This window comes from Tachysurus vachellii, chromosome 21 (assembly GCF_030014155.1).
Source record: "Tachysurus vachellii isolate PV-2020 chromosome 21, HZAU_Pvac_v1, whole genome shotgun sequence".
In the NCBI taxonomy this organism is placed as follows: domain Eukaryota; kingdom Metazoa; phylum Chordata; class Actinopteri; order Siluriformes; family Bagridae; genus Tachysurus; species Tachysurus vachellii.
This window is the reverse complement of record NC_083480.1, coordinates 9,739,811-9,752,264: the sequence shown is the minus strand read 5'-3', so window position 1 is coordinate 9,752,264 and position 12,454 is coordinate 9,739,811. Positions and strand designations below refer to the sequence as shown.

The 12,454-nt window shown below is 36.9% G+C and overlaps 1 protein-coding gene across 2 annotated transcripts in view; it reads right to left on the bottom strand.

The window, feature by feature from the left end:
- The window catches only part of col8a2 (collagen, type VIII, alpha 2), a 38,840-nt gene extending 35,739 nt beyond the window's left edge, over positions 1 to 3,101 (bottom strand). The window contains exon 1 of one of the 2 annotated variants that reach the window (XM_060857214.1): positions 2,587 to 3,101. The gene's annotated coding sequence lies outside the window, so the exon portion shown is untranslated. The remainder of the gene's footprint in view (positions 1 to 2,586) is intronic. The other variant, XM_060857213.1, reaches the window with a different exon arrangement.
- Between the last annotated feature and the right edge of the window lie 9,353 nt (positions 3,102 to 12,454).

Genomic DNA, 12,454 nt, shown 5'->3' with positions numbered 1-12,454 from the left:
ATCCATCCAGTGGTACTGGGTCTCCATGGGTCTCATGATTGACTCATTCAGCATGGAAAAATCTCAACAGGGAAGTAAAACTGCAGTTCTCCATACTGAATAAAAAAAATCCATAACGGACTGGATACAAGTCTTATTCTTTTCTTTTCATGTATTCAGCCTCTAAAGAGCAGGTGACCATGCCAAAGAATTTTCGCATCCACTCCTAGTAGAAAAAAGAGCGCTAGAGAAGCACAGCTAGAGAAAAACATAATCTCTTTAAACACCTTCCCAAGATGGATATGGTTTCTGGACTTAAAAGCTTATAAAGTAGCTTCATTGAGATTATATTGCCCAAATTTAACCAGGGAGTTGGTTTGTGTAGGAGCAGAAACTTCTCCATCAGTCAGTGAACACTGGTTATGACTGGTCCATATATCAAAGTCTGAGTCAGATGGCTGGGAGTGCAATACAGAATGACATACTTTTCCAAAGCCCCTCCGTGACAGAGCTAACTAGTATCATAAAAGCAGACAGTAAAGTAACAGGCCACCCCAGAGATGGGCATCCATAGTTACCGCACATTCTTGTTATGACTGTCAGAGAGAGCCAAAGTATCTCTCTCTGTTATTCTCTGATTTCCTAACTACATTGTGAGGAGGGTTAGGAAGGGGAACTGAGCCACATCGCTGTAAAAACACTCTGATTGTTTGCAGTGGGTGACAATTAGATATGGTGCTGACATTAAGGTATCTACTACAGTTAAAATCCCATGTGTGCCATGTGCCATTGGTACCCAGGGATTCTTGTGAATGCAATTAAGGATGTTTACATTCTTACTGTAGGGACTGGAAGGAAAAAAAATACTAGAGCCCCCATTTTCCTCAATTCATAAAGGGCTGAAGAATCGTTTTCATTTAAAATTTTTGAGACATTTGTGGCATTGGTGGTCCACCCTGGAGCCAATCTGGAGTTGCATCTGAAGAAATGTTCTCAACACTGCAAAAAATGGCTTTTTAGCAAGTGGTATATCTTGAATAAAGTAAGTTTATCTAATATGTAAGGCCCTCAACCCTCAGTTGTATATCTAAGGCACTCTGGATAAGGGTGTCTACCAAAAGTAAATGAATATAGATGAATGGCAAAAGCAGTACTGAAGCAAATGAAGTTATTTTTAAGGGAATGCACAGTACTTTAGCAGTTAAAGGGTTAATCAAGCGGATTTCAAACTATTGACTGTATCTATTGTAAGTTTTGAATAATCTGGACAGATTTCTTAACAGAACCAAGAATCTATTTGTAAAGTTGCAAAAAATGCAAAAAAACTCTATTAAAGCCACTACATAATGAGAAGTAAAAAGTACAGCCATTACACTATAACATAAAGACCTTATGATGAGACAGTCCACTAAAGCTTTGTGTATGTACAGTAGTTGATCCAACTATATGAATCAACACTGAATCAATACAGTAAAAAAACAGGAAACAAGAAAACATTGGTATCAGGTGCTGCAAACTTCTTTTCTTATTAAGAGTTCAGATGTCATCTTAGGTCAGATATATAAGTGTAATAGGTCAGGCGTACAAGTATGTATATGAGGTTCTTTTTGTCATGACTGTGCGGTGTCCATTACTTAACCCTTGCAGAAATGCCAGTGTTTTTTGTTTGTATGATTTTCTTTCCAAAAAAATTGAACAATATCTATTATTGAATACTCAGAATGTTTTATGAAAACACATTGTGTCCATGTGTTTCTTTAAAAACTCCACTTCCTCATTACTCTCAAGTAAAAATAACAACTTTTGTATGAAATACGATATTTAAAGTGCTAATATAAAGCTTACATGCCATGCCAGCTACTGTGCACCTGATGGCTGTTCAAGCATACTTTTTCAGGGTCTGAAGGGCAACAGGTATTCATAAGAGAGGCTAGATATAATACAGTAGACAGGATACATAGCACCACATAGACCAAACAACCCCAGGTGTCAGTCAGTGTGAGTGTAGAGCAGTTACATAACTTGCTTTCTAAAACAGCTGTGTGACTCCTTTACCTTACTACCTGAAACCTACAACACAGAGACTAGGAAACAAGAAATCACACACACACACACACACACACACACACACACACACACACACACACACACACACACACACACACACACACACACACACACACACACACACAAAGCTCTAAGCTTGTCAAAATACCACAATTAGGTCAATATTAACCTTTAAATAAATAGTTTGCCACAAATTTGGAGCTTTGTCTACCAAAAACCATTGTAGAAATTTGGTCAGTAGATTTAAAATAACATTAATATTAAAAAATATAACTGCATTTAGATTTTAGAGAATATTCATAAAAAATGAGTTTTTGTTAATCAGCTGAACATTACTCTGTGCCTAGTGTTACCAATGCAATGAGAATTATACTGGTCTTATGACTGAAAAAATAAAGCTCACTGTTTTCTCCTTTCTTTCTTTACTGCCCTTGGCTTCAGCTTCACTAGCTTAAAGCAATGTGATATGAGAAACAATTTCAAAGATGACATGCAGCTGTCTGTGGAAGCAGGCAAAGTAAAGATTCAGTGTGCAATTACCTTGCTCTTCTGCTTGAGGAAGAAGCTCAGGGATATCTCAGGGTCTCAGGCAGGTAGATTCTGCAGGTATGTTATGTTCTGCTCATGATCTTCAGAAATACAGCAGACACGATGAAAGAAATAAATGAAAATGCTTGTGGATTATCTCAGAACTTAGATTAAGTAAGATATTGATTTAATTTATCAAAAATGAAGAGGAAAAAAAATCTGGACTTCTTTTTGTTCCTATTTCTGTCTCTGGAGAAAATTAAAGTCCATGCGAGGAAGAAAAATGTCCTTGCAAAGCTGTCTCCCAGTTGACTAGAAGTAGATTTCAGACACACCTTCTGAATGACTGTGCTCTCTCACTCACTGGTGCAAAGGAGGAGTGAAAGAGAGAGCGAGAGGAGGAAAGTGGAGGAGAGAGGAAGCATGAGGAAGGGTGCTTGGCTTGGCTAGGCTCTGACCACTCTCACTATGCACTCGTACTGGGCTTTTAACTAGGGGCAAAGCACCTGGAAGCTCCACTCTCCTTGGCTCTTGTCTCGATCCCTCTCTCACTAACTCTCTTAGTATTTTTTTCCACTGAAAGAGACAGGGTGTTTCTCTGGTTCCTTTCATACAAAAGGCATGTGTCTGTGGCCAGGCAAAAGGGAGGTAGGAGGGGAGACTGGAGAATGGGATGGGGTATTCAATGGAGAGGGATGGATTTGAAATTTGGCCACCATCAGACAACCTTGTTCTCCCCACTCACTGTTACTGTCTATCCTGTTTTCCCACCTCCAACAGAGACACATGCAAACCATTTAATTTTTGCACCAATAAATATTTAGTAAAGAATATGGGATGGTGATTTTCATCTCGAGGATCCTTCAATAAACAGATTCAAGCAGTCTTATTTGAGTGATTGGACATGTACAACAGTCTGTAAAGCAACGTCTATTGAAACTTCTATAGAAACTCTGTTGAGCTTTCTCTCTCTCTGTTCTTTCTCTCTCTCCGTCACTGATTTTCTAATATATGAAAAATTCCCTCAAATAAAGGATTTAACCATCAGCATCTGAAAAAAATAAATAATGATACATGGCCTACATTTAACATATACAAATGATTATTGTTATTAGCTATTATCCTTATAATTTGGGAAAAACATGGTATTTGAAATTGAACAAGGTGTATCAATGCATATACAGTAGTGTGTTTTAATAACAGTTAATAAATTATAGAAGATTATCATGTTCTAGTTGACCACATGCCAAATTACACGTTTTTCTTAGATAACGAAATAAATGAACTCATTCAAAGCCAATTCTTTAGCGACTTCATACCTGAAGGTATTAAAAAACAATTATCAATAACAACCTTATCATCAAATCCTGCCATAATCCCTAATCAGAGCTCACATTAAAAGACTGAGCTATTTGAAGCCATAGCAAAGGACTGGTAGGGCTTTGGATCATGCCAGAGCAGACTTCAGCAACAAGTAGTTTATTGTGCTCAATAGGAGCCACTGTTGGGACCTGCACTGGATGCCTTCCATTCATGCAGCCATAGCTGGAAATCAGATGGGTTATCAGATGCTTATCAGAGTGTGTATTTCTCGTAAACACCGGATCAGGCAATAAACAGGCATGTGGATAATCCATCCATCCTACTTACATGCACTGTATTATAGTAGTGGACCTTGAAAGAACAAATTGATGGATTTCAGGTTAAATAAATGACCAATTTGTACTTGGTCTTTGTGGGCTGAAATCTGGCAGATTTTTGAATCTGATAGTAGCAGAGAAATTGCCAGAGAAAACGACGAAATTGAAGATAAAGAAAGATTTCTGTAAAACTGCAAATCCAACATTAAAATACACAATACTTAACCTGAATCCACCAATAAAATTGTGAGAATAAAAAAGATATTGAAGAAGCACATGTCTCCATTAATGTTTTTTTTACTCTCCACTGTTAGGCCTGTAGAGGATAAAAAAGTAAAGCCATGAATTTGAAGTAAGAATTCAGACTTGATATAGGCTTAACATAAGAGAGAGTTGAAAATAATTTAACATACAGAATACTGTAGGCTTAATCCTGTAACAATTTGAATTTGTGACATATATATATATATAGGTGAATGATAGCTTTGGTGAAACTTATATGAAATAGTGGCAGTATTGTGTAGCATTGTGTGGCTTTTATGCAGCAGATTGGGGTATTAACAAGAAAAAGAAATAGGGAACAAACCTTGAAGATGCCCAAATACTGTAATTTGGTGAATTGATAAACAATTACTTTCTGTCACTCAGTTAGAAAAACCACATTCAGGTGCTAAAAGAAGTAAACATTAATGTCCCACACACACACACACACACACACACATATATATATGTGTGTGTGTGTGTGTGCATCGTTTGAAGGTATTTAGTGACAATCTAAAGGGATAGCAGTACAGTTTATTCAGTTTATAACACCTTATGCATAAGAGAAAACAGAAGAGATAATTCAAGTTGGGTAAAAGAGAAGCATGTGTTCTGTGGGACACATGTAAGGCATATGACTAAAACATTTTTTAATCACATCACATTTCACAAAATATGTCAGGCCTAGTACATTTTTTTGTGATTGGAGCTTAAGCTTCAATAGAGACACTATGATCATATCTTCCAAAAAAAAAATTTTTTTGTAATTTTTCCAAAATATTTTTTAAAAACATCCATTACTTTACATTATTTATAATATAATGTTCTATTGTCTTGTTAAAGTGGAATAAAGTAAATAAAGTGGACCATGCCTTGTGCTCCACTACTGGCTAATTTAAAGCCTTAAATCTTTGGTGATTTTCTGTTTTTTTAATGATTGATTCTTTAATAATCAAGCAGACTGAGTTATTTTATGACCATTATCATTTTCAGTTTTTATACACTGGCTTTTATGTGCTTTACTGATTTATATATAATCTCTTTTGGAAGTTTTACTTCCTTTAAACAAAGCAGGAATAGAGTTCAGGATTCTGAGCCTAAGAGTTAATCGTACTCAAGCTTGGTTTATTAAACTCCACCTTTTTATTTATTGGTCTATTTAAAGAAAAACCTTACAGAGAAAAAAAGTAATTCAAACACACCTTAGAATAAAACCCTTACAGACAGATTTCATGAAAAAAACGATAGGCTGAGTAGGCATCATCTGATGATGTCATCAATAGAAGTCCTGTGTGCAGCTATTTGAGTGCCAATTTCTGGTTTGTTACTCACACCCATGAGCCAGGGTGTTTCTTTTCTTTCATGGAAGTGGCATGGGGTTCAGAAGCGGGGGCAGCCTGCCACCAGACCCTATTCAGAGACCTCTTGAGACTGCTGCCTACCTTACCCCCTCCACCCCATCTTTACAAGGTGAAACACTCCCTTAGAAAAACCATCTGGTAATAACATCTAACCTTCCCCCTTATTAACATTCCATGTACAAAAATAAACAGCAATCACAAATCTGAATGCTATGCCATTGCATCACAGAGCCTGTTTTTCCTTTAGCTGCCTGTCAGGAGCCAAAAATAAGCCCTAACACCTGCATTAAGTGGCACCCCACCCAAAGTCCACTTAGTTGACTCAGAACTTGCGTCTGTGCTTGTGTGTGAATGAAAAAAGGCCTCATTATGTGCTTCTTAATGTGTTCCGGGTGGACCTGAATACAGCCAATAAGGGCTTGATGAGGATCATGCCTAGAACTAAAGAAACAAGAGCTGCCACTGCTGTGCCACTAGAGGCAACCAACAACCACTAAATACATCATTGATATGAGCTGTAAAAAAAAACATTACATTTCAAAAGAATAGAGGCTTTTCAGAAGTTGTTTAGTACATGTTTTATTTTTACTAGACCTCAGTTTAGTGAAGCACTGAAGTACAGGCAATGAATTGTAGTGAATAGTATAGGCAAAGTGATCAAATGCTCTCATCGTTCCACTATAGGTCTGGTTTCTCTTCTACTATTTAATAATGATAATTTATCTAGCTGATTAAGGACAAACATTGTCTTCTTTAACCTTCCACTGGAATGTCTTGGGCACACACTGAGGCACAATGGTTACTCATAGCTCCAGGTTCCCTGGTTTTTATGCTGCCTGTATGGAGGTTCACATGTTGGTTTTTTTCATTGTACAAAACAATGCAGGTAGGTGGACTGACTATGATCATTTGTTCGTAGGTGTGAATGAGCATGCAATTGTGTGTACATGGACTGGTGTCCCTTGTGTGGTGAATTCTTCCATATTACCACCGGTGTTCCTGGGATATGCTCTGAGTGAACTGTAACTCTGACTAGTATAAAACAATTACTGAAAATGAATAACGCTGTTAGCATTTCGTACTCATGGCAGATGCTGAAATTTATTATACATTCTCTGTACATATTCAGTAGAGCATCCAGCCTAGCCTGGCATGGAAAATGGGGAGAAGGCTCTGTGAACATCTACAGCTTCTGGCCTGCATGACCTCATCCAATGGCCAAATAATATTTAATGGAATTCCTCTGCAAGGATCTTAGAAATGATATGACAGTACAGGTTTACACAGTAATGATACTATTACATAATTCTATATAGTTCACTACATTGATGCAACCTAAAAGACTCAATATGATGATGCAGATCCATGAGAAAAGGTTCATCAGAGAAATATTCCAGCAAAAGTTCCAAGTAAAGGCTAAAAAAGCAGTCCAAGGTCACAATCAGTGAATGAATCCTCATATGCTAGGAAACATAGTTTTCTTTTTTGAGATTTACAGATCCAATTGGTGAGACTTTACAGAGTGTGTGTTTAAGTGTTTAAAATGCTAATACTAAATGAACTGCATGTAAACTTGATTAGAACACTGAAAAAATGTATCATATCAAACCAAATTTTACATGTTGGCATACAATTTGTTTATTTATTGAAATAAGAAATTTCAAACCTGAAGCTAGTACAAGATATCTATAAATAGACAAAATAATGTCATTTTCTTTATATAAAATGGTAACTTCAAGGTCATTATGGTAACTGTTAATATTTGGGAGACTGCACATGTTGGCCAGATGTTTGATTACAGGAAAATGGTGTGACAGGATGATTACAGTCAACTGGTTCTGAGAAATCTGCTATGATGTTCAAATCAGTGACCCGAACTAAGGGGTGTGTGTTTTTATTGTGAGGACACAGTTCCAGGAAGAATGCCTGTTCCAACCCCCATCTGCCATCTCACTGGTGCTACAAGGGACATTTTTCTTACCTTCTGTATTTTCTCCTCAGGACCACCAAACATCTGGGACAGTACATCTGTTTTTCCATTTCTGGATCTGGGGTAAAAAGTCAGCATTATATCACAGCATGCAAAGACGAAGGCCCATTGCACTTGCCTTGTGTTTAGTCACTTGGAATTCCTGACATATTCCAAATTGCTTTGGTCCATAAGGATAAGAAAGAGATTCACTGCGCCCTCTAGCCACTGTCTCCATTTTCCATTGTTGGCTAGTTTACTGGGCAACATTTCAGGTTCAGTACATAATAGTTCTTTGTTTGTGAGACTAATGTGTACAAGTACGAAGGGTTATTCTAGATTTCCATGATGCTGTGATAGTATGATTTGTATGCTATTCTCTGATTCATTTAATTACATGATGAAAGACATCAACAATTGAGATGTTTGAGAAGAGGGCACTGTATGAGGTTTTGAAAAGTTTTTAATGCGTCCTTATCTCATTTCTTTTGTTTACCCTTTTGGAAAGATTTGGAAGACACTGCCATAATGTTGAATCGTTGTATAGACTGATTGTGATGCCCCAAACCCTCTGGTGTTCCTTTAGGGTATTAGGCTTTGTTCAGTTTAACGACTGCATTTATTCTGTCCTAATCCATCTGTTAACACTGGGATGAAGGAATTTCTTATAGCCAAGGAATGAAACAATGGTCTTCATACCTTATGCCATTAGTTAGGCTTATCCCTAAGGACTTAATTTAAATACTGCTGAAACCCATAAGGGGTGTTGACCAGCCTGTATAACATCCCCCAATATTATTGAATGTAGTATCTGATATTATTTAATGTGATTAAAATTGTCTTTCATGCATCTCCTAAATCCAGTTGTTCTGCCCAAATCTAAAACTTGACTATACTGAAGCAGATACATATACTTAAATGAACACTATTACACAGCAGTTTTTTATAAGCCATCTTCAAAGGATCTCCATTCCTCTCTTGGCTGCCATAATGGAATATGTAAGAACATATTCTGCAGCCAAGCCACTGTCTTTTTTAAGGACTAACACCTGTACCTCAGCTACTTGCCCTGAAATGGAGCAGCTAAAAGCTCTAAGAGAATTTGTTTGATTGCTTTTTAACACAAATGCCCCCTCTCCTTGTTTCTGTTATACATATTCAAAGCATAAAGCTCACATCACTGTTAGTGCTTTAGTTGGCAGTTGGCTTGATGTTTTTAATGAAGTTCATAATCTACTCTTATGAGAGAGGGTTTAAGATGGAGGAAATTACAGGTAAAGCCATTTTTGCAACATGGAGGTAGAGTTTCCTAATTAACAGACAATACTCTGTTAATTAGGACTCTGTTAATCTGTCAAAACAACAGTCACAGGTCACGCTTTCATAAACCATAGAAACAATTAATGAACAAAAGTTCAGTAATGAAAGTGAGCACACTGAGCATGTACTATGCAATGTTTATTAATGTGTGAGTTACTTTTAAAGAAGGTGGTAACAGTTGAGGGTAATTAGTAAGCTGGTGATTGCGGATTAGTAATTATGGGTGCAGTCTGGGAAAAATGAGTCCAGTGAGGCCATGTTTACAGGCCACAGTGAATCTCAAGAACTGTTGTGTAAAGTGTTTGATTGTGTGACATCTACAGTGAGTACATCTCATAAACATCAACACCAACCCCAACACCCAAAAACTGTTTCTATGCTGTTTAAAATGTGTTACTAAATTGGTTGATAATAGTAGCCTGGTGGGTTGATGACATTCTATGTTTTTGTGAATGCAAATGATATGAATTAGACTGTCCAAATAAAGTGTTACTGTATTAAAATGTTCTTTTATTTGTTTAAATAGCTTTGTTCTTGTCAGGGTGGATTTGAAACCTATCCCAGGAAAACTGGCCAAGAGTCCACTGCAGGGCATTACGCACACACACATTCACACACTCTTTCACACATATAGGTAGTCCAGAGAAACCATGTTTTTAAGAGTTAGGAGGAAACCAGGGAGCCCTGAGAAAACTCACAAGGACAAAGGAAGAAAATGTACATGTACAGAAGCTCCATGCATAGTAACCTGAGCTCTGAATGTAACTGTGGATCCTAGAGCTGTGAGCTAGTGGTGCTTGTGTTAATATTTGAAGGATATACATTTATTTTATACATGATATAGCATGATAAAGCCTTCAGCATTCAGTCAGCAACACTATTGAAGTGTTATTCAGCACAAGGCATTTGCCCCTGATCTCTCTCAGTGGCTAACACCTGGTACGAGTTAGTAGAACGTCTAAATGTAAATGAGGTGTTACAGTAGCTGCTGGGTAATGCTAATGTTGGTACAAGCAAACCTAAGCTTGTAAGTGAGCAAAGAGGAAATTTCAGTACAAAGTAAAAAGAGATGTGACAGCCCAATATATAACTCGTTGCATTTTATCAGCATACTGTATGGCAGCATGGTGGCACAGTAGGTAGTGTTGTAGCTTTATGTACATAACTGATCAGCCATATTCTATATTCATATTTTATATATTTTATTCATTCTATATTCATATTTTATATTAATTCTGTCTATATTGTATCCCATTGTCTGCATTGTCTTGTATAGTTTGTATAGTATTGTGTATGTCTGTACTTTTGAGAGTCACAAACTGCTGGAACCAAATTCCTTGTGTGTGTCAACACACTTGGCCAATAAATCTGATTCTGATTCTGATTCTGTTGGTGTTTCACAGCTCTAGGGTCTCTGGTTTGAGGACAAGTTCCCTCCCATCTTTTAAAACATGCTGGTAGGTGGACTGGCTCTGTAAAATTGGCACGATGTTAATGAGAGTGTCAATAAGTCTGTGCACAGTGCTGTTTGATGGAGTGGAATTCCATTCTGGCTGTAACCCTGCCTTGCTTCTAGTGTTCTTAAGATTGACGTTACTATGTTTCTGACAAAGATAATGCACTGAATTCTGTATTCTGGGCATCATGAAACTCAAGGCTTAAAATGAAACCCTGTTTTGTAAACCATATACTTAGTCATAACTGGTTATTTTGCATACCTATACTGCACTATCCCTTACATTTACAACATCTGGCAGACACCCTTACCAGAGTGATGTATCTCATTTTATTCAACTGAATATTAAGAGCCTTGCAAAGGAACCTAGCAGGGGCAGCATGATGAACCTGAGACTTTAACTCACAACATTCCACTCTGTAGTCCAACACCCCCAAAATCCCCAGCCACTAGGCTACCACATCCTTTTTGTTACTTACAAAAAAACTCAGTTATGGTGATGATGTTGATGATGATGATGAACACTACGGTCAGCATGAACGAATTTGGTTATCAATACAATACGACTCATACCCCATCATTTAAATATGATACAAGTTTAAAATAGTCAAAATCAACAACAAAACATGCTAAATTACATGATATGATTATATGTGCTTGTGCAAAGTATACCATTCACCTTTGTATGCCTTGATGCTGATGCCATTTACGACAGCTGGAATATGGTTCGTCTGTTTGTTCACTTTTAAATGATTCAGTTCGATTTCAGTATGCCATTATTTCTGCATTACCAGTGAAACATCTAACCACAATTACATTTTAAGAAAGTTGCCCAGACTCCGTTCAGTTCATACTAAACTTCTATTACAAAGAATTATTCAGTTATTAAAAAATGCACCATAAAACAGATATTGGCATAATCTGACTTAAAACATTCTCTTTGGGAAATACTCTCTGATATAACAAATGTCTTAAAATGGCTTACTTCTTCTGACAGAAATACAAAGTGACCTGGAGATAGAAATACGTTTGCATACATTGCGTAAAACAGACTGTCTAAACTTTGTAATCATAACATAAATTTACGAGAATGTGTGAAAGAAATGTCAATGTCCTGCATATTATTTGAAGAGACCTGGATTGCCACTGATGTAGAAGCAGACATTATTGAAAACAGCAAGTTGTCTACTATAAGAAAGTCTGAAGCTGTAAACCACACACAAAGAAAACCTTGCCGCCAGAGAGCCATTAAGAGTAGAGAGAGACATGCCAGAAAAATAAAGCTATCTAACACTGCACAAACACATGTCTGAAAAAATCATTGGACCACACATGATGGTGGCAAATGTGCAAATGAACCCAAGAGAGAATTCTTGGCTCTCAGTTTTTTAGTCTCTAGGTTAAGTGACAAGATTAAATTGCTCGGAAACCTGGGGTAATATTGTATGACATGGTTTCCTTAAACATATCATATCTTAAGTTCTGAGAATCATTACCTGCTTCGGTTTCAGAGATTTAAGTGCAGTATTTAATCATTGCTAATGAAGACACATGGATAATATATCTAGAGAACAAGATCATGTAATAATCATTAAGCAGTTACAAGAAAATAATATTAATGAAGTGTTTTGGCGTGCTGAGATGATTTTCTCTTCATGCTGGTTGTAGCTTTTAAATGTTGAAAAAGTAAATGTTAATTTAAGTGTTAAAGATAAATTTAAAGAGTTAAATTATCTTTCCTGGCAGATCAAACCAATTTGGCAATTTTCCTCTAAGTTTTTACTCATAGAAGCATCATTTATGGTTAAATGTGAAAACGTGATCTCTTGCAATCTCTGTGACTTTAACCACAGCATGAATATAACGGTAGTCC